Here is a 27,348-nt window from a genome sequence, read left to right as displayed (position 1 = left end):
TCCACACACTGCAGACTTACATTAGATCCATACTTATCACCATGTACTAAACTAAAACCAAAATGGATCATAGATCTATATATTAAGACAGAAACACTAAATCTGCTGGAAGGCAAAGTAGGTAGAAATTTTGAGCACATAGGTTTAGGCAGAGAGTTCATGACAAAACCAAAACTACATGGGGAATACTTCAAAGAATCAATAAATGAGATCTCATCTTATTAAAAAGTTTTTAAACATCCAAAGAAATCACCATTAGAAGGGACCAAGAATATAGTTCAGTGGCACAGCATCTACCTTGCAAGCGTCAGGTTTTGAGTTTTATTCCTGTTACAAAAAACAAGAGAGAGAGAGAGAGAGAGAGAGAGAGAGAGAGAGAGAGAGAGAGAAGGAGAGAGAGAGAGGAAAAAAGAAAGAAAGGAAGGAAGAAAGAAAGAAAGAAAAAAAGAAAGAAAGAAAGAAAGAAAGAAAGAAAGAAAGGAATGAAGGAAGGAAGGAAGAAAATAAAGGAAGAAATAGAATGAAAAGGAAACCTATGGATTGGAAAGAGTTTTGTCAATTACCACTCTGACAAAGGACTATACGTATAATGTATAAAGAATTGAAAAAAAATCAGTGCCCCCAAATTTAAAGACCAATACAAAAATGGGTGTTTGAGAAGAATACACAATTAGCATATGAAGAAATACATAATGGAAAATAAATATATGAAAAAATATTCAACACCATTGGTCATTTGAGAGATGCAAATTAAAACAATACCAAGATATCATCTCACCCCAGAAAGAATGGCTATCATCAAGAAATCAAACAATAACAAATATTGGCAGTACTGTGGTAAAAAAGGAACCCTCCACTGTTTGCAAGAATGTAGACTGGTGCAACCACTGTGGAAATCAGTGTGGAGATTCCACAAAATACTAGGATTAGAGGTTCCATTTGGCCCACCTATTCCCCTTCTGGGTACTTTTCCAGAAAAATTGAAAGAATCGTAACACAGTAATATATGTGTACCCATGATTATAACTGCACATTTGTAATAGCCAGATCTTGAAAACAACCCAAGTATCCATCAATTGAGGAATGGATAAAAATGATGTGGTATGTTTATAGAATGGAGTACTACTCAGCTATAAAGGAGGATTAACTTGAGACTTTTTTAGGTAAGTGGATACAACTAGAGACCATACTTATAAAGAAATAAGAATCATATGTAAACACCATATCATCTTGCTAGTAAGAAACTGAAAGTAAATAGAACCCAAAATTTATAATAGGTATAATGACAGGAAAGAAACTGCTAAAAGAGAAATCTATTATTTGATCAATTTGGCATGCTGTATCTGGTAACCTGAGCAACTATGTTGAAGATAACAGTATGTAAAATATAGTAACCATTGTTAAATTCCTATCACCTTGTTTTGAAATCCTACATTACTATTTTGTTGCAGTGGTCATCATTTGGATTTTGTTGTTGTGTTTTGTTTGCTTGCTTGATTGCCTCCTAATTCTTCTGTGCTTTTTTTCTCTTTAAAATAAAATAAAAATAAAATATCATTGTATTAAATTAATTGGTAAAATATCGCTATTAAAAGTTCTGTCCAGAGCTATGATCTGTTTCCCAGTTTCAGCCATTTGTCCCTTAGTACAGCTCATCTCAATATTAACATGAACTTACAGCCGCATTTCTCCTGGTGACAAAGAAAATATTCTAGAACCCAGAACACAATGAAATGTGTGTATCTAAATAGTTAGGATATAATTAGAAACTTTTCTGATTTTTGTGCAAATAGTGATTAAAAGTCTAACTGCTTACTTTTAAAAGCATGGTTGTATAACTCCTTTCACATTCAGTATTAACTGAAATAATTTATTGAAAGCCAAGAGAAACTCAGTTATTTTTCTATCTAGGAAAAAGACATGAAAAGGATGGTTTTTTGTTTGTTTTCAGCTCATTCTCAAGAAAAGAAATAAGTAGAGTAGGTTAGGTTATTTAAAGGAATCAGTGACAAGCCTCCAACCAATTAATTTTCATACACTTGAGATTATATGTACCTTAAAAGTATTTTATACCTTAAAATCTATCACTGGAAAATTTTGTGACACATATGAATTCCATAGATACTTTGCTTAATGAAATTACACTTCATATATTGACAGAATTCTTTAGAGTCTCATGAAAAGACTGCACATATCAATAGCTAAATTAGAAACAGATTCTGAAGTAATCAATGAGTGGAAATTAAAAAAAGATCCTGCTATGCCTTGTGATACTTTGTTTCAGGTCAAGAATATGGGGTGGGAGGAAAATTAGCAGCATTTATTAACCATCAGGCTTTGTTAACTTATCAGGTTTTGGGACTATGATAGGTAATTCACGAATACCATTTTATTTATTTTCAAATAAGTTCTCAGTAATTCATGGTTAACATTATTTTATAAGTTAGATTAGGTATATAGCATAAAGAATATGAACAGGTCTTTAACAGTAGTAATGAATAACTCTGAAGATGTGAACATAGTATGTGATCTCATTTGCTCATATATTCAATAAGCATGTATGAGTCCTCGCTATAGATGTAGCTCTCTAATAACAATAATAAAAAGAATTCCAATTAAACAAGCAGGAACAGACACAAATATGATTTCTGACTGAAACATAAGCTTACATAAGAGTAGAAGGAAGGATCAGTGAAGTCAGATTAATTAAAAAGAGGTTGGGAACTTGAGAAACTAGAAACAGCTGATTTGAGCTCCTGGTACTTTTAGTCAACTAATTTTATAACTGTTAGCAATGTCCTACACACTTAAATTCTTCATTTTGGGAATTTTTATTTAGTATTTCTGTTACAATGTCTCTTTTTTAAGAAACTGAACCTTCCATAATTATGCTCTAATTATCCCACCTTGTTCTAGTTTCTTTGTTTTCTAAACTACTTCCTTAACTTTACCTTCAGAGTTTAAAATGGTTTTGTTGTTGTTTGACAGATTATCCTTTCTTTATTGTCTTTTTAAAGTTTCTTTCCTATCATAATTTCCAAGAGTTTTTATTAATATTCTGAACATTCTTTTTTTTATTTTAAAGAGAATAAAACAAAACAAAGCAGATCAGAATACTATTTATGTAAATACTCTTGTATTATATTATAATCAATTTAATATTTTATCTTGTCTTTCTTAAGACTTTAATATAGAGTTATACTTAATAGATTTGTATAGTCAAAGCAATTATCAATTAATTAACAAAATTGCTTCTTTCCTGCTGTCTAATTTCATAATTACAAAATGTAGAGCCTACATTTATTTCACTTTCCATTATTGTTCTAATTAAATACTATCATGCTTCTCTTACCTTAAATTTTAAATCTATTATAATCCCCAAGATTCAACTTCAAAATAAGCAGAAACAAATCTTTACATATTTGGGTGAAAACAAGACACTTTACCAAGTAGAGAACTCCTGTTTTAAAATCTGGGATAATAGCTCAGCAATGGAGCTCTTGCAGAACATGCACAAAGCCCAGGATTTGATCCCCAGCATGGCAAAAAACAAACAAATAAACCAACAGATAAACAAATGGCAAGTGGAGAGGAAAATTATGGGTAGCATGTCAAAACTTCCCCAAGGGAATTAATACATTCTCCTCATTATGACTACCACGAGCAGAGCCTTTATTATATACCGGGCAGCATTATGAGTTCTTTGTATGGTCCAATTTAAGAGAGATTATAAACCAATAGTGTAATAATTATCATATACAGATGAGGAAACTGAGGCATAGCAAGAATAAATAATATATAGTATCTTCAGTAGAATCAATAACAAAGCATGATTTCATATTTCTAAATTAGTTAAGAGGAAGCATTTTTAATATCCTAAACTGTACTCTCTTGCCAGAGCAAAGCAAGATTGAAATCATGGTAAGATGTTCTCACTGTTTCAAAAGCAAAAAACAACAACAACAACAAAAAAATAACTCATGCCCTGAAAAGTAATCTTGGAAAACAGAATAAAAAAGATGAAATGTTTTCCTTTGCAAATGAAACAGGGATAAAAATCAGAGGGACAATATAAGAACTTAATAGCTCTTAATGAGAAACCGATTTATTGATAAATCAGTTTGGCCTCAGTATGTCCAATGTCTTCTAATGTGCAAATGATCTCAAAAAACAGTTGAACCTAATGAAAATTCACATAAAATAGACACAGAGAGCTGAATAGAAAACTGTATATTAAAAATGTTGATTCCAAAACAGTAACTAAGACAATTTTTCAATGACATGACACAGTATTTTATGAAGGATATCTCAAAAATAAATATTATATGAAAGATAGTTCTCATTTTATTTTTTCTTTATGCAGAGTATTTGAGAGTTTTTAAAAGTTATCCTCATAAATAGGAAATACAACTAAAACTAAGGCAAAATAACTCAGTAGAGTGAAAAACAAAGATAATAGAAGCAATGATTTCTTGTTTTGTTTAGTTTATCGGTAGAACATTGCACTGATGAAAAGCTGAAAGTTAACAGTTAATTAGAAAACTTGCTCTTGTCTATAGCTCATTTTGAGAGATGAAACAATTTAACTACAAATCCAAAAATTATAAAAGTAAGTTTACTATAACTCTGAAATTCTTTCCAATCACTTTACAGTTTTGTCATCTACATTTCAGTAGCACAAAATGGTTCATTATTATTATTGATAAATTTTAGTAAACAATGTGATGGAAGCTTATGTCTGAGAATTTAGTTCTAAATTTAGTCCTGTCCATATACAACCTATACAAGTCCTGATTCTAAAGTTTTCTCAAAATTTGCACCTCTTAATTACTTTTTCATGTATGCAGAGATAGATGGTAGAAGTGCGAAAATATTCACTTACAGACTCTTATGCTTGGCCTATTAGAAAACCGAATCTCAAATTTACATCATCATCTGTTCTTTTGCAGTGTTTAAGTATGTTACTAAAGGCTAGCCCCGCATTGATATTTTTAAATAGAGGGATATTTTAATACCGTTTCAGATAATAAGAATGTTCCTTAATAACAAAGCTGATACCATTATCAGTTTAAGAATTGTTTCTTTTTTTTTCCTTTTTTTTTTTTTTTGGTCTTTTTTTGTTTTTATCAGTACCAGGGATCAAACTCATGACTGCCTGCTTGCAAGGCAGGCGCTTATGCCGCAGAACTAAATCCCCAGCCCCTAAGAATTGTTTCTTAAAGGTGAGTTACAATGCATATTTTGAAACTATGTATTGTGCTTTTATGTTAAAATAGATTGAGATTTCTTGTATTTTAAATGGAAATTGTATGAATGCAAGATTTTTATGACATCTTGCATTAATGATTTGGACAATACTGGATGGATGGCTTATGTGGATTTTCCAGTGATACATTTCATTGCATAAGATCAAAAATAGTAATTGTTATCATCACCCCTCTCAAACTGGAAAATCATTACATGTATAGATGATACTTGTTTTCAGTTATTCTGATTATCACTTGAAATCTCAAATTTCATCACTGCCAATAAATCCTATCAGTTCTTTTCTTTGAAATAAATTTTCCTTGAAGGTTCATTCATTTATTTTTGAACAAATGTCCACCAAACAGAAGATTGTATTTTGTCTCTGAATGTGTTTTTCTGAGTAAAAATTATGTCCTATGGTAAAGCAACTAGGTCAACTTGCCACTCAAACTGTTCCATGAGTTTGTCTCCAAGTACAAAGTTACAAACCGAAGGAATAAATTACGATGTATTATTTTAATATATGGTAATATTAACAATAGTGTTCAATGTGTCCGAACAATTTTATATATCTCCTAACAATATAGTAAATATCAAAATTGTTTCCAGTATTTCTGGTCTATCTTTTTATAGTCATCTTTGAAACTGTGAAGTAGATTTAATGGTTTGCATTTCCCTTATAACTAATGATGTCAAAAGTTTTTTCAAAATATTTTGGTCATTTTTTGGTCTTCTTTGGAAAACACATCTACTAAAATTCTTAGTCCAATTTCTAATTGGATTATTTTCATTTTTCTATTGAAGTCTTAAGGGTACTTTGCATATTCTAAGTAGTAAGCCCTTATCAAATATGTAGTTTGGAAATATTTTCTCCTATTATATGTGATTCATTACATTTTTGTCATAGTAATTCTAAAGCATAAAATTTTTAATTTTGAATACTTTCTATGGATCTAGTTTTACTTTTGATAGTTATAATTCTGTCATTTGGGAAACCAGTGCTTAATCCCTAAACAGTTAAACCTTTTGTGTTATAGTTTTTGCATATGCACTTAAATTATTAATCTATTTTGAGTTCATTTGTACTTATCATATGAAGGAACAATCTTTTGTATGTGAATATCCAGTTTCCTCAATATTGTATATTGAAAAATTACTATTTTTTCATTAAGCTATCTTTAGTGACTATAAAAAGCCTACATCCCATCTCATGAGCTCAAAGTGCTCATGAGGTGATTTCCAGTGCATGGGGAAGCCTTGGAACATCGCCTAGAGCCAGGAATATAGGAAAAACGACAGGTGAAAGAGCAAAATGCAATCTTAAACTTCCAGCCCACCCCAAGCAAGCATAACAGACATGGACATAGAATAAAATGTAAGTTATATATCTGAAATTCCTGAAATGATAGCAACTGAAGTATGGAAACAACTCCAGAAAGCTATAAAAGAACTCAGATCAGAAATACTCTGCCAGGTAAAAGAAGAAATGATAAATGTAATGAAAGAAGTGCTGAACACATCTAAAGAAGACATAGTTAAAAAATTAGAGGAACTATGCCAAAGTTGGAAACTTTGAATTAACAATATAAGAAATAAACAGAAGGCATGAAGCAGATTCAAAGAGATATATGGAAATCAAAAATTCCATGGAAAGTTGGCAAAACCACCTCAATGAAAGTGAAGATAGAGTTTTAGATCTTGAAGACAAGATTGCAGCTAGTGAACAGGAAAGGAAAGATTTTTTAAAAATAACAAGGAATCAGGAAATAACAATTCAATAGCTGCAAGATGATGCAAAGAAAAAAGACATAAGATTGACAGGGATAAGTGAAAAAGAAGGTGACAACAAAAATGATATCAAGAGGCTATTTACAGAAGTAACAGCATAAAATTTTCCAAATATGAGAATGGAAACTAACATACTGATCAGTGAATCACAAAGAACTCAAAATAGCCATAAGTGAAATAAAAATCACCCAGACATATAATAATCAATATCCCAGAAATCTAACCTAAAAATAGACTATTAAAAGTTGTTAGAGAGAAGAGACAGCTCACCTATAAATGAAAGCCTGTCAGAATCACAGCAGACTTCTCAACACAAGCAATGAAGACAAGAAGAGCATGAAGTATTTCAGATCTTAAAGAAAAACATTCAAGCCAGACATATGTACCTTGCAAAACTGTCCTTCAAAATGAATGGAGAAATAAGATACTTCCATGACAAAGAACAGCTGAAGAACTAAATGACCACCAAACCAACCCTGCAAAGAGTATTGAAAGGCATTCTAGAGAACCATAAGAAAAAACCAGTAAGCAAGGAAAACAATTAAGCAGAGGGGCAATGTAAAAAATCAACAACAGAAAGATAACATCAAAAATAAACCAATATATAACAGTTACAACCATTAATGTAAATGAGCTCAATTCACCAATTAAAAGAAATGGACTGGCAGAATGGATCAAGAAACAACACCCAACCATATGCTGAATACAAGAAACCCATCTAACCCAAAAGCAAATCCATTGCTGGAAGTCAAAGGATGGAAAACAATGCTTCATTGATGCAAAATTGATAAGGAACCGCCCCCCCCCAAAAAAAATCAAGAGTAGCTATTCTGTTTGAAGACAGTGTGAACTTCCAACCAAGAATGATCAAAAGAGGTAAAAAAGGTCATTACACACTAGTTAGGGGAAATCTTAAAAAAGAAGAGATAACAATCTTAAGTATCTGCATCAAATTTGGGAGCACCCAGTTACACAAAACAAATATTAACAGAAATGAAAGTCAAATAAAAAAATAACACAATTATAACAGGAGATCTTAACACACCATTAACACAAAGGGACAGATCAACTAGACAAAAAGTCAGCAAAGAAATAATAGAACTAAATCACACTTGTGGACACATGGATGTGGTGGACATATACAGAGTGTTTCACCCAACACCACCAGAATATGCATTCTTCTTAGCATCACAAGCATCACATTCTCTAAAATAGACCATATTCTAGCCCACAGAAGATGCTTAAGTAAATGCAAAAGAACTGAAATTATCCCAAGCATGTTATTGGATCTTAGCACAATGAAACTAGAAATTAATGTCAAAACAAACTGCAAAAACTCCACAAACACATCGAAATTGAATACTACACTCCTGAGCAATCAGTGGGTCACAGAGCAAAAATTATCCACAAGCAAATGAAAATACAAATACAACTCACTGGAACTTGTGGGATGCAATGAAAGCAGTCCTCAGAGGAAAATTTATTGTGATGAATTCCCACATCAGGAAAACAGAATGAACATAAATAAATAACCTGATACCACACATCAGACATCTAGAAAAAGAACAAGTCAAGCACAAGTCAAGAAAGGAAGAAAATTATAAAGATCAGAGCAGAAATCAATGGCAATAGAGACTAAGAAAACTACACAAAGAATCAATGAATCAAAGAGTTGGTTCCTTGAAAGAATAAATAAAATTGATAAGCCCCTGGCAAGCCTCACTAAAAAAGGGAAAGAAAAACTCAAATTCATACAATAAGAAATAAGAGGTGTGAAATCACTAGAGACCCTATGGAAATACACAAGATCATCAATATTTATTTAGAAAACCTCTAGTCTCACAGGTTTGATAACACAGAAGAAATGGAAAGATTCTAGAAACATATAAATTACCAAATTATCAAGAAGATGTAAAACTACTGAATAGCCCAATTTCAATTAATACAATTGAAAATGTAATTAAATCCTTACTAACAACAACAACAACAAAAAAGCCCAGGTTCAGATGTATTCACTGTGGAATTCTACAAGAAATTAAAAAAAAATTAGTGCTTACATTCATCAAACTCTTCAATGAAATTGAGAGGGAAGCAATTCTCCCTAACTCATTCCTGGAAAAAATATTACTATAATACCAACATTTGAGAAAGACCCAACCAAAAAAGAACTGCAGGCCAATCTCCCTAATGAACATAGCTGCAAAAATTCTCAATAAAATTTTGGCAGTAATTCAAGAAGATTATATACCACAACAAAGTAAGATTCATCCCAGGAAAGCAGGGATGATTCAACATACGCAAATCAATAAATGTAATCCACCAATATCTATAGAGGCAAAAATTAGAATAATATAATCATTTCTATAGATGCATAAAAAGCTTTTTATAAAGGCCAATACTTATTTGTAAGAAACTTACAGAAAATTGGAAGAGATGATCTTTACCTCAATATGATAAAAGCTATCTATGACAAACTAACAGCCAGCATCATATTAAATGGCCAAAAACTGAAAACCTTTACACTAAAATCAGGAACAAGACAAGGATGACCGTTATCACCACTCCTATTCAATATACTGCAGGAAATACTGGCCAGACCAATTAGAGAACAGAGAGAAATAAAGAAGTAAGGATAGGAAAAGAGGAAGTTAAATTATCATTATTTGCAGATGATATGATACTGTACATAGAAGACCCCCAAAACTCCATTGAAAGACTCCTAAGTATAAAGTCAACACTCAAATATCAATGGCATTTCTATACACAAACAACAAACTTATTGAGAGAGAAATAAGAAAAGCCACACACTACACAGTAGCATCCACAAAAAAAAAAAAAAAAAAAAAAAAGAAATACTTAGGAATCAATCTAATAAAAGAAATAAAAGACGTATTCAGGGAAAATGATAATACCCTGGAAAAAGAAATGAAAGAGGACCTCAAAAAATGGAAAGACATCCCTGGTTCATGGATAATAAGAACAAACATTGTGAAAATCACCTTCCTCCCAAAATTGTTATACAGATTTAATGCAATTCCAATCAAAATACCATAGCATACCTCACAGATGTAGAGAAATCATTCCTAAAATTCATATGGCAACAGAAGAAACCTAGAATAGCAAAGGCACTTCTAAGCAACAAAGGCAAGGCAGGAGGCATCACAATCCCTGACTTGAAGTTACACTAAAACCTACTGTAATAAAATCCGCATGGTACTGGAGTAAAAACAGATCTGAAGATCAATGGAACAGATTAGAAGATACAACCACAACTACCAACACACTCAGTCACCTTGTTTTTGACAAAGGGGCCAAACACATTCACTGGAAGAAAGATAGTCTCTTTAATAAATGGTGCCAGATAAATTGGCTCTCCATATGCTGAAAACTAAAACTGGAACCATGCCTATCCCTATGCACTAAACTAAAATTTAAGCAGATAAAAGATCTAAATATTAAAATAGAAACATTAAATCTGTTGGAAGACAACGTAAGTAGAAATCTTGAGGACATGGAGGGTAGGTAGAGAATCCATGAGCAAAAAATCAAACTGCATGGGAAATACTTCCCAGAATCAATAACTCAGATCACATCCCATTAAAGAGTTTTTGCATGTCAAAAGAAATCTCCAACATAGCCAAAAGAAAACCCACAAATTGGGAAAAAAATCTTAGTCAACTATCCCTCAAACAAAGGACTTCTGTCTAGAACATATAAAGCATTTTTAAAAATCAGATTCCCGAAAATCAAAGATCCTATCCAAAAATGGGCATCTGAGATGAATACACAGTTCTCAGATGAAGAAATACAAATGGCAAATAAATACATGAAAAAATGTTCAGCATCTTTGGTCATTAGAGAAATGCAAATTAAAATCCCACTGAGATTCCACCTTATTCTAGAAAGAATGGCCAGGATAAAGAAAACTACTAGAGTTTTCCCCCCCGACAGCTGGAGAGGCTGGGAGGAAGAAGAAACTCTTCTGCACTGTTGGTGAGAGTGCAGACTGGTACAGCCACTGTGGAGGTCAATCTTGAGGTTCCTCAAAAAGCTGGGATTGTAAGTCCCATTTGACCCAGCTATTCCACTTCTGGGCATATTCCCAGAAGAACTGCAAACATTATATCACAGTGATATATGTGTACCCATGTTTATAGCAACACAGTTTGTAATAGCCAGATGTTGGAAACAACGAAAATGCCCATCAACTGAGAAATGGATAAAAAGATGTGCTATTTTCATATGGGGTACTAACTCAGCTATAAATAATGATCACAATGAGGTATTTATAAATAAATATACACAACTTGAGATCATACTCATAAGTGAAATAAATCAAACTCACATGTGTAAATACCATATTGTCTCCCTAGTGTAAGAAATGGTAAGAGTATATAAGATACAAAATTCTCAATAAATACAGTGAAAGGATAAGAATCATCTCAAAAGAGAAAAAACAATATCTCAGAGAAAAGGGAGAAAAAGCAAAAGTAAGGGAAAAGAAAAAATATCTAAAATTGTATAAACACACTTAGGACAGCTAAGATGATTGTGCTACAAATTCCATAAGTTCTTGGAACAAAACAGCTAACATTTATAGGATTGGAGCAGTTTTGCATGGTTAGTGTCGGATGATCCGAGGAATTTGAAGATCATTATGTAAAAGAACAACCCTAGTCATGCTCCTATGACCTTGTTTTGAAGACCTATATCGTCATTATTTTGTGCTCTTTGCTGTTGTTAATTACTTGTCCTTTTTGTTTCGTGTTTTTCTAGTATTTTGTTTTGTTTTGTTTTCCCCTCTAATACCGAAGGATAGGTATACATGTAGAAATTTACACATACATAGCATCTTCCCTAACAGTTTATGAGAATTGATTGTATAATGCATGATGAAATGAAGAGCTATTTTGAAAAAAAAAAGAGATTTTATGTTATCCATTGCTGATTCTGTATTGTCATGCTGTGAAATCCAGTAATGTTATTATTCTTTGTTCAGAGTGGTTTTAGCCTGTTTTGTATTGTTTAATTTCAACATACATGAAGGTATGGGCAGCTAATTTGAATGAGAACAAGAGACATTATGCAGCCATTGTTGATTTTCCTATTGTCTGATTTTGAAGGCCTATAATGCCTTCATCACTCTGTTCTCATCAGTTTAATGCTATTTTGTTTTGTATGAATTCATTGTGTGTGAAGATATGAACAACTATTTGGAAGAAAACAAAAGACATTATGGTAGTCATGATACATATCCTGTTGCCTTGCTTTGAAATCTCTGTCACTTAAATTGTTTTCTTCTGATCTACTTTGTTCTGTTTTGTTTAACAGTTTTGTTACATTTGGCTTTATTCTGTCTTGTTTTGTTAGATTTTATGCTGTCAGATGTAGGGACAGATATTTTGAATATAATGAGATATATTATGGTAATCATGGTTTCCTATTATATTGTTTTGAAGTCTTATAATGCTTTCATTCATTTGTTTGATTGGTTTTATTTTGTTTTGTTTGATTTTATTATGATGTGTGATGGTATGAATAGCTATTTTGAAGAAAATAAGACATTATGGTAGCCATTAATGAATTACTGTCATCTTGTTTTGAAGTCCTACCATGCTTTTGTTCTTCTGTTTTGATTGGTTCTATTCTGTTGTGGTTTGTATGATTTTATTATGTGTGATGGTATAGACAAATTTTTTGAAGAAAATGAGATATTACAGTAGCCATTGTTCATTTCCTGTTATGTAGTTTTGAAGTCCTGTAATGCTTTCATTCTTTTGAATGGTTTTATACTATATTGTTACCTTTGATATTATAGTGTGTTAAGGTATGCTCTACTATTTTGAAGAAGAGACATTATGGTAGCTTCTGTTGAGGTCTGGTTGTCCAGTTGTGAAGTGCTGTGTTGCTTTAATTGTTTTGCTCTGATTTGTTTTGTTCTGTTCTCTTTTGTTTTATTCTTTTTAAAACTAAAAATTAAAAAAATTCTTAATAAAAACGGTTTTTAGTTGAAAAAAAAAAGAAAATTATCAAGACTGATGGGATGTGTGTTTCAAAAGAGAGGAATTAATGACAATGTGTGTTTTACCATGATACAGTTTTAATTTATATATTCATCATATATTTCAATCATCTCAGGTGTATGTTATATGTTTATTCTTATGCTACACTGGGCTGGCTACTGTACATATGTTCTGTTCTGTACTGGTCACCATAGCTTTGCAGTAAATATTTAAAGTAACAAAGTATAAGTATTTTAATTTTGCTTTTCAAGGCTGCTTGGCTATTAAGGGTAGCTTGAATATCCATGTGAATTTTATGATTAATCATGTCAATTTATATAAGAATGAGTTGAGGTTTTCATAGGAACAGTATTGAATCTGTAAGACAATTTTTTGAATGCTCTTAACAATATTAAGTTTTCTGATCCATCAACATAGGATAGTTTTCTATTTAGTTTGTTCTTTAATTTCTTTTCCTAGTGTTTTATTGTTCTCAGTATATAAACTACATACTTTCAGTACTGAGAACTGAACCTAGAGCCTGTTATAGGCTACACCAAGCTATAGCCTCAAACATTTTTAGATTTTATGTTGAGACCGAGCCTTGCTAAACTGTCCAGGTTGACCTTGAACTTCTTGACTCTGCTTTCCAAGGAACTAAGATTCTATGATTGTGCCATAATGCCTAACAATTTTATGCTTCTTTTGTTAAGTTTATTCCTTAGTACTTTATTTTGCCTGATGCTATTCTAAATGGAATTGTTTTCTTAACTGAATTTTTGGATTGTTCATTGCTGGTGTATAGAGACATAACTAAGTTTGGTAAATTGATATTCTAACCTGCACACTTGTTTAACTTATTTACTAGCTCTCATAGTTCTTATGTGGATTCCTTAGGGCTTTTGATGTACAAGATCGTGTCATCTGCAAATAAAAATGATTTTACTTTTGTTCCAATCTGTATTCCTTTTATTTCTCATTCTGGTGTAATTGCCTTGACTAGAAGCCAATACAATGTTGTATAAAGTGGTGAGAGCAGATTTCTGATGCCTGAATTTAGAGAAATCAGTCTCTCAACATTAAGCATTAAATTTACTCATATTCTATTTGAATGTTCAATGTAAGTCACAGTGAAAAGGCTAGAGTATATCTTGGTATTATTATGAGGCTGACATTTATCTCATAGAATGCCTAAAAGATCTTGAGGATACATATAGTTTCAACTATCTCACACTGAGAATCCCTGATTTAACACATTATTTGGGAATTAAAATCTTTCCATCTATCCTGTGTCCAGCCATAGCCTTTTCAACATACATATATGTGATCCATCTTACACAATAGTCTGCCCAGTAACATGTATTTGACTGTTCAACACCATAATTTTGCATATACTTATCCTATGCTCTTCGCTCTGATGAATGCTACTTAGATTTTTTTGTCAGTATTACACTGTAATATTCATGAAATCTTAATCCCTTGCTCATTCTCAAAACACAACTGTCTATTCTAGCATTTTTTACTTTGTCACTCTAAGGATCTCAGAATTTCAAGCTTACAGCCCCTTGAGTCCCATATGTAGTCCCTTTAGCCCACAATGCTAATAACCTGCTAGCCTCTTAGAACTTTCTCGTCTCCACACATTATCCTACTGCTGATAGCTTCAAAAAATATCCCCCATAGCCCTAGCACCCATACAGTCCATCAGTGTTAACTATCCTGTCCCTGAACTCAGGCTGCTCCAAAAATCCAGCATTACCTCCACCACATCCAGGCTTCTATGGTGGATGAAGGACAGGAACAGTCAAAATTGATATTTCTCAAGATCAGCAGTCTTGCATTTGAGATTGTAAAACAAAAAAATGAGAGTTATGTTCTCTCATTTGTCTTCATCAATTTTAAGTTTGCCATTTAGGTTTTATTTTCTGTTTGCCAATTGATTTTAAATCTGATTTCTCTAAAAATTTTCAGTTCTGTAACTTTCTAGTGTTTTTTGTTTTTGTTTTTTTTGCCATATTTTTCTCCCTTTCCTCTTTTCTTTGCTCTCTTACAGGTAATTCTGTAAGGATCATCTTCCTATTCTAGTTTGCTCTCAGAATATGATTGCTTTAAATTCTTTATTAAATACTTCTGGTGAAAAGATAGATATGTATAGAAAGTAGGTTTTAAAAGATAGTAAAGGATGCAATAAAGTTTCAGGGATCAAAAGAATATGACATTTGTGCGAGTATATAAACAAACAAAGTTAATAGGATAGGAAATAAAGATGTAGAATACAATATACATAAAGCAAGTCAGAATATAATAATGACTATTTATACCAGTAATATAAACAAAAATATTTAACAAGTGGTATTGAAACAACTGGCTGGCCACATTAAAATATATGGCATTCGAATCACAACTAATACCACATTCTAAATTAAATGTGAGAGAAAGTAGAGCAAAAAACAAAATGTAAAAACTGAAAGCCCAAATCATTAAATTCAACCATAAGAGTATATCTTTATAATTTTGATATGGAAAGGCTTAATAATAATTCAAAACTCTTAAGTCTGTACAATATCAGAACAATAAATTATATATCAAAAATTCAGTTTTTCATGGCAAAAATTTAAATAAGTTAAAAATCATAAGAATCTAACAAATTGAAAAATATTCACATCTCATAAATATGACATTTTAATTTACATTTCTTGATAACTAATAATGGTAAGCACTTTCTTGTTGTTAAATTTCCATCCACATATTCTTTTGTACAAATTTTGCTTAAACTTTTTGCTATTCTTTTTCAGGGCAAGAGAGTGGTGGGCTTTGTCATCTTCTCAGTGAGTTATAAATGTTACTGATGTATTCTAGATGCATACTCTTTGCCAACTACATGTTTTGCAAAGATTCTTATCAGTCAATGTGCCTTTTCATTTTCATTGCAGTATGTTTTGATGTTACAGTCAAAGTTATTTATTATTTAATTTCACATTTCATAATTTTTTATATTTAAAACATTAATTACACTCATCATTTATACTCAAATATCATAAAATCTACTCATATATTCTTCTAGAAGAGAAGGTCATAGTTTCTAAACAAATTTTATTCCTTGATCCATTTCAGTAAATTTTCATAAGTAATCTGAGGTAAAGATTGTTCTTATATTTCAAAAAGGACTTATATTTCAAAAAAGGATTTTAGCCAAATTGGTTTAAAAAATAAAAAGTATCTTTTCTCTCACTGAATTGCCTTCATGTCTTTATTGAAATACAATTGACTATATGCTGACAGTATACATTTGATTTTATGTCTGGGTTTATTATTGGGCTATATTTTATATATAAATATAATTTTCTATTTTACTTTATTTTTTAGAGAAAAAGTAAAACAGAAAAAAATTAGAAATAATATAGACTTTCAAAATATAACAAATCACTGGTTGATAAATTATACATTGTTACATTAAAATAGTTCAAGTAACAAAATCAAAGCATAGAAAATGGACAATCAAACAATGATAGTACAAACTTCTGCTTGATAAACTAACAAAAACTTAGTGTGGTTATCTATCTTTCACACTTATTCATACAGCTGTATCTTTTTTAGCACTCACCCTTTCATTATTATAATATCTATTATATTTTGGGTCTTACTACTCTTCCAGTTTTTTTTATTATTTTTATACTAGAGAGACAATATGATATTTAAAAATGTGATTCTGATGTATTTTACTTATGAGGATACTCTCAAGGTACCTTCGTTTACCTATAAAAATATCGAGATCAACCTTTTTAGCTGAGTACTATTCAATTATACAAAAGTGCCACATATCTTTCATCCATTCTACAGTTGATGGGCATTTTGGTTGCACCCAAGATTTAGCTATTATAAATTGTGCTGCTAAAAACATGGGTGACCATTTATTGCTGTGATATGACCTTTTCAATTCTGGGGAAATACCCAGGAGGGAAATAGCTGGATTGAATGGAACTTCCAATCCTACATTTTTGAGGAATCTCCATAGCGATTTCCACAGTAGCTGCACCAGTCTGCACTCCCACCAACAGTGGAGAAGTGTTCGTTTTCTCTACAGCCCTGCCAACATTTGTTGTCAACTGATTTCTTGATGACAGCCATTCATTCTAAATTGAGATAAAATCTCAATGCTGTTTTAATTTGCATTTCTCAAATGACCAGTGATGGTGAACATTTCTTCATATATTTGTTTGTCATTTGTATATTTTCATCTGAGAAATGTGCATGCATCTCAGATGCCCATTTTTGCAATGGGTCTTTGAATTTGGGGGGCTTGATGTTTTTCAGTTCTTTATATATTCTGGATATAAGTCCTTTGTCTGAGGGTCTGCTGGCTAAAATTCTTTCCCATTTTGTGGGTCTCCTTTTCACTTTGCTGATGATTTCTTTTGAAGTACAAAAACTTTTTAATAAGATGAGATCCCAGTTGATTCTCTGAAGTACTTGCATGGTGTTTGCATTTTGTTTAGGAACTATTTGCCTATCCTATGTCTTCAAGATTTTTATGTATCCTGTCTTCCAGTAGATTTAGCGTTTCTGTTTTAATATTTAGAACTTTGATTCATTTTGACCTTAGTCCATGGTGATAGGCATGGATCTAGTTTCAGTCTTTAACATGTGGAAAGTCAATTTTTCCAATACCATTTATTAAAGTGGCTATCCTTCTTCCAGTGAAAATGTTTAGTCACTTGGTCAAAAGTAAGATGCCCTGAGTGTCTTTGCAGCTGTGTTTGCATCTACTAATCTGTTCCATTGATCCTGAAGTTTATGTCTTTGCCAGTACTATGATGATTTTATCACTATAGCTTTGTAGTATAATTTCAAGATATGGATTGCAATGCCTCCTGCCTTGCCTCTGTTGCCCAGGTTTGCGTTTGCTATGCTAGGTCTTCTGTTTCCAAATGAATTTTAGGAATGTTTTCTCTTGATCTTTAAGGTATGTTATTGGCATTTTGATCAGAATTGCATTAAATCTATATAACAGTTTTGGAAGTATGCCCATTTTCACAATGTTCATTCTTCTTAACCAAGAACAAGGTATATCCTTCCATTTTCTTCAATCTCCTCTTTTAAAGTATAAAAGTTTCAGCATATAAGGCTTTTACATTCTTGATTAGGTTGATTCCTAAGATTTTATTTTTGGGGATGCTATTGTGAAAGGCATTATTTCCATAATTTCTCTTTCAGTGAGTTTTTTGTTTGTGTACAAGAATATTATTGTTTTTTGAGTGTTGACTTTGTGTCCAGTTACACTGCTGAATTTGTTTATTATCTCTAATGGCCTTTTCGTGTGGTTTTTAGGGATTTTTGTGTAGAGTGTCATTTCACTGCAAATAATGATAATTTAACTTCTTCGTTTCCTATCACTAACCCTTTTTTTTCTCTCTCGTCTGATTGCTCTGGCAACTATTTTCAGGACTATTGAATAGAAGTAGTGATAGTGGACATTCTTGTCTTGTTCCTGATTTTATAGTGAAATCTTTCAGTTTTTGTCTATTTAGTATAATGTTGGCTATTGGTTTGTCATATATAGCCTTTATCAGATTGAAGCAGATACTATCTATTCAGAGTTAATGTAGGGTTTTTATTATGAATGAGTGTTGGACTTTATCAAAAGCTTTTTCTGCATCTATTGAGATGATCACATGATTTTTGTTTTTGGCTCTGTTGATGTGGTGTATTACATTTATTGATTTGCATATGTTAAATCATCCCTGCATTCCTGAGATAAATATCACTTGGTCATGATGTATAATCTTCTTGATGATTTTCTGAATTCTATTTGCCAGTATTTTATTGAGAATTTGCATCAATGTTCATTAGTGAGACTGGCCTATCGTTCTCCTTTTTGGTTGGGCCTTTCTCTAGTTTTGGTATCACTGTAAAACTTGCATCTAGGAATGAGTTAGGGAGACTTGCTTCCTTTTCAATTTCATTGAAGACTTTAAGGAGTATTGGCATTAAATTTGCTTGAAAATTTCTTATAGAATTCAGCAATGAATTCATCAGGACCTTGGCTTTTTTTTGTTGGTAAGTTTTTAATCATGTTTTTTATTTCAATAGCTGATGCTGGGTTATGCAAAATTGTTATGTCTTCTTGATTGAGCTTTGTTAGTTCATACAGTTCTAGAATTCTGTCTGTGTTTTCCACCCTATGTGAAGAAAGATTTTCAAAGTAGATATTCATGATCTTTTGAATTTGCATGGAATCTGTAGAAATTTCTCTTTTTTCAGTCCTTATTGTGTAAAGCTAAGTTTTTTTCTCTCTTTCTTTTTTTTTTTTTTGATAAGGTTCGCTAGAGGTTTATCAGTTTTCTTTATTCTCTCAAAAAACCCCAACTTTAATTCATTAATTCTTTGTATTGTTTTTTTAGTCTCAATTGCATTAATTTCTGCTCTGATCTTTATAATTTCCTCTCTTCTATGAGGTTTGTGTTTGACTTGATCCTCTTTCTCTAGAAGCTTGAGATGTAGCATTTGTACTCATTCTGTACTCTTGATATGACAATTTATGCTATATATTTCTCCCTTAGGATTGCTTTCATTGTGTCCCACAGGTTTTGGTGTGTTGTATCTCTATTTTCATTGAATTGTACATATTGCTTAGTTTCTTCTTTAATTTCACACGTGATCCATTGATTGTTTAGGAGGGTGCTATTCAATTTCCATGTATTTAGGCAGGTTTTGCAATTTCTTTTGCCATTAATTTCCAATTTCAGTGCACTACGATCAGATACTATGCATAACATTATTTCAGTCCCTATACATTTACTTAAGAATATTTTATGGGCTAATGCATGATCTATTTTGGAGAATGCCCCATGTGTAGCTGAGAATAATGTATAATGTGAAGGGGTTGGATGGAACACTCTGTAAACATCTACAAAGTCCATTTGCTCACAGGTTTGATTCAGTTGTTTCTTTGCTGACTTTTTGTCTAGCTGATCTATCTTTTTGTGACAATGAAGCATTAAGGTCTCCTGTTACATTTGTGTTGTTGCTTATTTGTTTTTTTCATATTTATAGTATTTGTTTTATATAGTTGAGTGTTCCTGTATTTGGTGCATATATGTTTATGATTGTTAACTCTTCTTGAATTACTCTCCTGACGAGTATGTGGTGAACTTCTTTATTGCTTTTGAACACTGTCAGTTTGAAGTTCACATTGACTGCAAACAAAATAGCTACCCCTGCTTTTATTCTGCATTCCTGTCACGTGGAATATTGTTTTCCATTCTTTGACTTTTAATCTATGAGTTTCATTTTTAGTCAGATGTGTTTGCTGTACACAGCCGCTCTCTGAAGGGAGGTCCAGGGTCTGAGGTAGGAGGGCAGGCACAAAGCAACCCTCCTCCGATGTGGATGTCTGAGGTCTGAGGTGGGAGGACAGGTGTGGAGTGACCATATTCTACAGAAATACTTTACTGTTTTGATTCATGTAAGAAGTAAGAAAAGAAGGGAAAAAAAGAGAAAATAGTACAGGAAGTAAAGTAGTTTCTTCCTTAGTGTAGTTATTCAAGAAAATAGAATCATCACGGAATTGGAGAAACAGTTTGTTATAAATAAATTGTTAGTTTAGAAACTACAAAAGAAAAAAGAAGTTAGGCAGAATGATTATGAACAAATGGCAATTTTAATGGAAAACACATTTTCAACTAGAAATATCAGCTAATATTTTAATTTTTAAATATATGTGATGAAAATCACATAGTATACAATTAAATTTATAATTATGCTTTCCAACGTATGCTTATCTGAATAATAGAATACAAAGCTAATCAAGAATTTTTAAATTAGATTTTAGACTTCTTCAGGAAAAGAATACCATCTTTCATTACTGTATGAACAACGCATACCATGGTAGTTGAAGCATTCTATAACAATATGAAAAGATAAGCAAGTAGATGTATTAGGAAATTGAAATAAAATAGCCAGATGGTTTGAAATGTGTACCAGAGTACCCAGAAAAACATTAATTCTTACTTCTGATTGTCTAGTGTAGTGGTACACACCTGTAATCTCTGAACTCTGGGCGGTGAGGCAGGAGGATCCCAGGTTTCTGTCTATCTGGGCAGCTCAGCGAATTAGTGGGACCTTGTCTCCAGATGGAAAGTAATACAAGGTGAGAACATAGCTCAGGGTCAAGGGCCTTTGTTGGATCCCCGGAACTGGAGAAAACAAAATGGCAATACTGGCTCTGATCTCCCAGGCACTCCCAGTGAGAGAAATTTAAAGGCATTGTAAGCATTTTCTAAAAATAACACAGCTTTTAAGCTGTGGAAAAATGTTAGGGATTACAGAAGATAATAGAAACTAAATACAAAATGTTGAACTAATCTTCAATAGAACTAGATTAAACCTAACAAAGACTTTATCTTTAGAATATGCATGTAACAATGTTATATTCATCTGAAATATTGCTTTGAAATATTCACCTGAAGAAGAAAATGACCTACAAGATAGATTACTTCTTAAAGAACGTTAAGAGATTTAAAGAGATGTAGGAAGAGGTCAGTATTGCATAATGTGCTATTTTGAGGATGATATATTAAAATTTGTCATTAGAAAAGGAATTCATTTTGAAGTTCTGTACTACTTTCATTATTTGTTTTGACTGGTTTTGTTCTGTTTTGTTGGGTTCTAGTCTCTTTAAAATAAAAACTAAAAGTAAAAACAAACAAACAAAAAGAAATGGAATGAATTAGAGCACCATTTTTTAAGGAGCTTGAATATCTTTAAAACAATGTGAAGAAGTGAAATAATGAGATTCAGCAATTTGTACATTTTTAAAGTTGTAAAAGTGAAAGCAAAGACATAGTTGACACTTATAAAAATGGATTAGAAAGTATATGTAAGTGAAACAATAGCCATGAACAGACCTTTACCTTCAGTTTAGCCAGAGCACCATGCACCTGTGTTTTTCTACTAATAAAATTATAATAAAGAAGTCTCACACAAATGCCAGTTCTCACGAGAGATGAAGTCACTTATATATTGTCATTAGAAAACTACTTTTGCTTTCTCTGTCAGCCACCCAAGACACCATAAGGGAAGAATACGGTCCCGGGCCTTGCTGTTATGAAAAAGCAAGAGGACAAGCAAGTGGTAAATTCCCTGTGTTTGAGAAGAGGCCAAAGAACTTTGTTATAGACAGGACATCCAGGCCAAGAGAGATCTTACCCTGCTGCATCGACAGTGGTCTGTCCTCTATGATCAGCTGAAGGTGCCTCCTGCAATTAACCAGTTCACCTAGGCCTTGGGCCACCAAACAGCCACCCTGCTTACTTAAGCTTACCCACAAGTACAGACCAGAGATAAAGCAAGAGAATAAATAGAGGTTATTGGCTTGGGCCGAGAAGAAAGCTGCTGGCATAGTGGATGTCCCCACAAAGAGACCACCACTCCTCAGAGCAGATGTTGACACTGTCACCAGCCTGGTGGAGAACAGCAAGACTCAGCTAGTGGTGACTGCACATGTTGTGTCTTGAACTGGTTGTGTTCCTGCCTGCCTTGTGTCACAAGATTGAGGTCCCTTACTGGCTCATCACATGGAAGGCCAGGCTGAAGCATCTGGTCCACAGGAAGACCTGCACCACTATTGCCTTCACCCAAGTTAACTCCAAAGACAAAGGCTTTCTGGCTAAGCTGGGGGAGGCGATCAGGATCAACTACAATGACAGACACTGTGAGATCCACCAACACAGGGGAGGCCATGTCCTGGGTCCCAAATCTGTGGTCTGCATCGCCAAGCTGGAAAAGGCAAAGTTTAAAGAACTTGCCACTAGATTGCGCTAAGCACATTCTTGAGTTTTCTGTACATGAAAATATAAATTGTTCTTAATCCAGAAAAAATTAAATAAAAATTAAATTATAATGAGAAAACCACATGGAAATTGGAAAAATACCATCATTTAATTTATATACAAGATATATTTGAATTATAATATATTCTCCTTTGAAGGGAGATGTGGGAGGAAGTTACGGAGGGATTTACATAGTGACCAAAGCATGAACTCACAGAGATGGTCGTGGATCATGAATAAAGTAGCCTGCACTTACATTTCTTGGGTAATTCAGGCCTATGGTACACTCTCTGACTGGAAGATTTCAGTGTAAATAATAACATACTATGCTTCTGCATTGCTTCACCTTTCTTCATGATGCAATTTTTGAGTGGAAGTAAACTCAAGAGAAAACAAGGTAGTTAACTCAACTGTTGACACAAAACAAGGAAGCTTAAAAGAAGGAGGTAAGTAAATAAAAAGATAGAATGCAAATAGAAGTCTTATCTGTAGAGTTAGACTTAGAAAAACAGATTTCTGACATCTAGGAAAATGAAACGTCAAAAAATTTTAACAAATGTTTGAAAAGTGAGAACAATCTTATTTATTAACTACTAGAATATTAGAATTAGAATTAAGTCTTTAAAAAAGAAAAGTCACAACAAACAACAATGAAGTAAGTTAGTATTGTACTACTACACATCATGTTAAGTAAGTGAAATTCATTATGTAAGTTACACTATACAATATGAATGTACCTAGTTGCAAAGAATTTTAATTCAACTCAAAACTGAAAAGTCTGTAATAGACTGTGATTTAAAGACTACATTGAAAAACAGTCTAGTGTTCAAAACTAATATCAAAGAGCACACTTAGGATATTGTTTTGGGGTGTAATTTGAATATTGGGTAGGTAAAGGAACTGTACAAATTGGTGAGTTAGATGTTCCAGTTGAAAAGGCTGTTAGAAAAAGGAAAAAGCCACTAGCGATCTTCAGTTAAAAGGCTTCCCATCCTAAAAACTGACGAGTGACCAGTTAGAGCAGTAATGATGATAGATATTGTACCACTGTTTTCAAAGCAGTTGTACATAACATTTATATAGAAAGGTTTGGTGTTAATTGCTGAATTGATTTATTTACCATGATATAGCTCAGTGATAGCAAGCCTCTTAGAGACTGAGTACTCAAACTCAATACCACACAGATATTACATAGTAAGAACCCTTCATGGGGGTGGTGTTCAGTAGGAGAGCACTATCTGAACTTCTTTGCATTTTTTGATTGTATCTATGTCTTATCTACTAGATAATGCTATTCGTTAAAATTACGTGTGTCTTAATACTTGACAGGCACGTAGTCCATAATGGCAGCACTGTAGTACTAACTCTTATTCACTGTACCATGAACCCCAAGTCTAGTTCTGGCCATTCATCATGGTCATTTCTATCTTCTGTAAAATTAATGATAGCCTGAATCTAATGCCTAGTTTGCACTTTCCCTTTTCTGAATTTGTGTTGACAGGTTAGTTCTTTTTTGTCAAAGTCTCTTTGATAGGTTTCTCCCTTCTTTTCCTTCCTACATCTCTTATGGACAAGTCTAATAAGGAGGCTTACTCTTCCATTATTCAGAGCATTGATAAACATTACTGGATTCATTCTGATCCCAAAGGAACATCCTATATCCTTGATCTGTCTCTTTTCTGTTTTCCATGTGAGTGAAATGCTTTCCCCTCTGCAAAACAAGCTTGGATGAGCCTTTCAGCCTAGAAATAATTTGTAGAACAAATAGAATAATTTTAATTTTTCCTTCTTACCATTAGTCTATGTCAGTCTTTGACTTGTATCAAAACTTTTAAGCTTATGAATACTGCTTAATAATATTGTTCATTCTCCCATCTAAAGCATAGAGTTCTACAATATTTTGTTGATCCAAATCCATTCTTAAGACATATTGTATGGCAGAATTGCTCTTCATGATAGTCAAGTAGCTTGAACACATTAATTTGCATCAACTACATTTCACAGATGAGGTATCAATCAGAAGTTACAGGGTGAAGTCACTTTCTATTGTGTACTCAACCATGCATGGTGAAGCTGGGGTCTTAAAGAAATCTCTGATCTAAAATCTTTGTTGTTTTTCATTTCGGATTATATGAGATTTTCTATCAAATTAATGATGCTACAGTTTTTTCTATAATTCTAAATGTATCACTTAGGGTTTACTAGAGAAACAAATGTAACACAAGATATTCAAATATATAAGAATTTACAAACTGGCTTTCAATGGCCACCCACAGAGTCAGATGTGGAAGAATTTGGAGGGTTAGTTGAAGGACTGGAGCTCACTGCAGGGTTCAATAAGTCCGTATCAGGTATCCAATGAATCTGTGATAGAAGCCTGCAGTGTATATGCCAGAAGGCTAAAGGATTTGTGTCAGAAGCTAGAGTCAGGGCTAAAGTCTAAGGTGAGGGTACAGACTGGAGCTCCTCTGAAGCAGATCTGTGTCATTTTCTCTTTATACCACCCAGGCAACAAGCCTCACTGTGGTGGGTTTTCCACCTGCTAAGTGTGTACTTGCTTAGCCAATGTATTTGAGCTCCTCTTACTCAAGTTGACACAATCAACCATCATACTGTGACTCACAGTTTCGAAGGAATAGTCGTGTAAGACATCTCATTAGTACTGAATGTGATTTTATGAGGTATTAATCCAAATGTTAATAAATGTAGAAAATGAAGATATATATCTATGATTAATATTCAACTCAGAAATCATTAAGTGTGGGCTTTTGTACTTACCTTGGATAAAACTGCTAAACAACTGCTGAAATTTGAACAGATGTTATAGCCATTTTTGAAGTACAAAGCAAAAAAAAATCATCTTCAGAATTTATTCTTTCATGATGTACTACATTAAAAAAATTGAAAAGTTTATTTGTTCCCAAAAACATACTTTCTTTGGCAGTTTCTGTCTACTAAATAAAAAGGAAAAGTTTGTAGCACTTGATCTATTTTATTGTTAATAATATTAGTATTATATTATAATCACCAAAATTTGTGTTGTGCCAAATATAATGACCCTTGTAAAGAGCACTGTACTCAGAATGTTCCACTCATATTATTGCTATTCAAAAAAAGATAGTAAAAAAATTTTATACTGGTGAAGTGCTTTAAATTAAGAGGAAAAGTTCCAAGTTAGTATAATAGAATTTTCCCATCAAAAAATCATTTGGAATGCAGAACTAAAAGCAAATCATCTTTTTAAAAAAGACATGTTATTATAACAGACAAATCATCTTAGAAAGAATGACAAATCTTAAGTCCCTTCAACTCTGGAACACCAAGTACTACACTGTGTGTACACAGAGGGTCAGTAAATATTTGTGATAGATAGAAATTTATGTCAGCAAGACTTCCTTCATTAAGAGACATTTAAATTGCTTAAATTTTTATCCCTAGAGTTAAACGCTTAGCTAATTTTTTCCTGAGTTTATGTGTAATCAGAAAAGTTTAGATAACCCAGTCTATCACAGAATTTTTCTTGATAAAACAAGGGGCATTTTCATGAGAAAATTGTCACATCCTTGGCCTTCCCTCCCATTTCTTTTCCAAATCCTCTACCAAAATTTATCTCAGGAAATAAGTGTAGAAATGGATCTGTGCTAAGGATGCAAGTAAGATCTCAAGTGATATTTGAGCTGTATTCAGATCATAAAATCAAATGCAGTATATTAGCCAAGTAGACCGGGAGGTGCCTAAGGCTGTACGTGTTTTCAGGCACCAAAGAAGTCACTTTAGCTCTGTGATTTTTTTAATAAAATAAATTTTGGCACTTTGCCTTTTATTTTTACTTTCATAGAGAAAGGGTACATCAGAAATTTCAGGTGATACAGAATGCAGCAAACACATTCCTAAAGGCCACATCAGTCTCTGCATTCAAAGCCTTGTGAAACTAAATGATGGTTGACAATGAAATACAAGTTTCTGATTTTTATTAAGGCTCACCACTGAAACTTGATTAGGTCTATAATTACATACTGCTTGAATCAAGAATGTCAAATAATGGGGCAGGACCTATATAGCTGAAGAATCAACTTACACCCTAGGTTGATCTATGAACAACCTGCTCAAACAGCTCTTAGTCATAAATTGTACCAAGTTTAATCTGGTAAGAATTGTTGAGATAATATTGTCTGATAAGTGTCCAAAACTAAATCCCCTATTACTATAACACTGCTCCTGGGCATTCAGGAGAGGGGAAAGGAAAAAATAAAAAAAAGAGAGAGAGAGACCAAAATAGTCTATAATTTTACAGCTAGCAAAATGACAGAAAATATTAGATTTTATCAAACTTCATTATATGTGAATACACAAAACTAATCATTTTAATTAAAATACTTAAAATTTAATTATTTTGTTATTAATTTTTGCATAGAAATAAAATAAGAAAGATACACTTTTATAATTCATTTTAAAAGAAATTTAAATTTCAGTATACTATG

General features: G+C 32.6%; 1 pseudogene; it reads left to right on the top strand.

Moving 5' to 3' along the window:
- LOC100719177 (large ribosomal subunit protein eL8-like) overlaps positions 1–22,859 on the top strand; it is a 56,461-nt pseudogene extending 33,602 nt beyond the window's left edge.
- Positions 22,860–27,348: the final 4,489 nt, after the last annotated feature.

Source organism: Cavia porcellus, unplaced genomic scaffold (assembly GCF_034190915.1).
Source record: "Cavia porcellus strain 051 isolate PalLab524CR breed Dunkin Hartley unplaced genomic scaffold, mCavPor4.1 scaffold_12, whole genome shotgun sequence".
Classification (NCBI taxonomy): Eukaryota; Metazoa; Chordata; class Mammalia; order Rodentia; family Caviidae; genus Cavia; species Cavia porcellus.
This window is presented reverse-complemented; position numbering and strand designations above follow the sequence as displayed.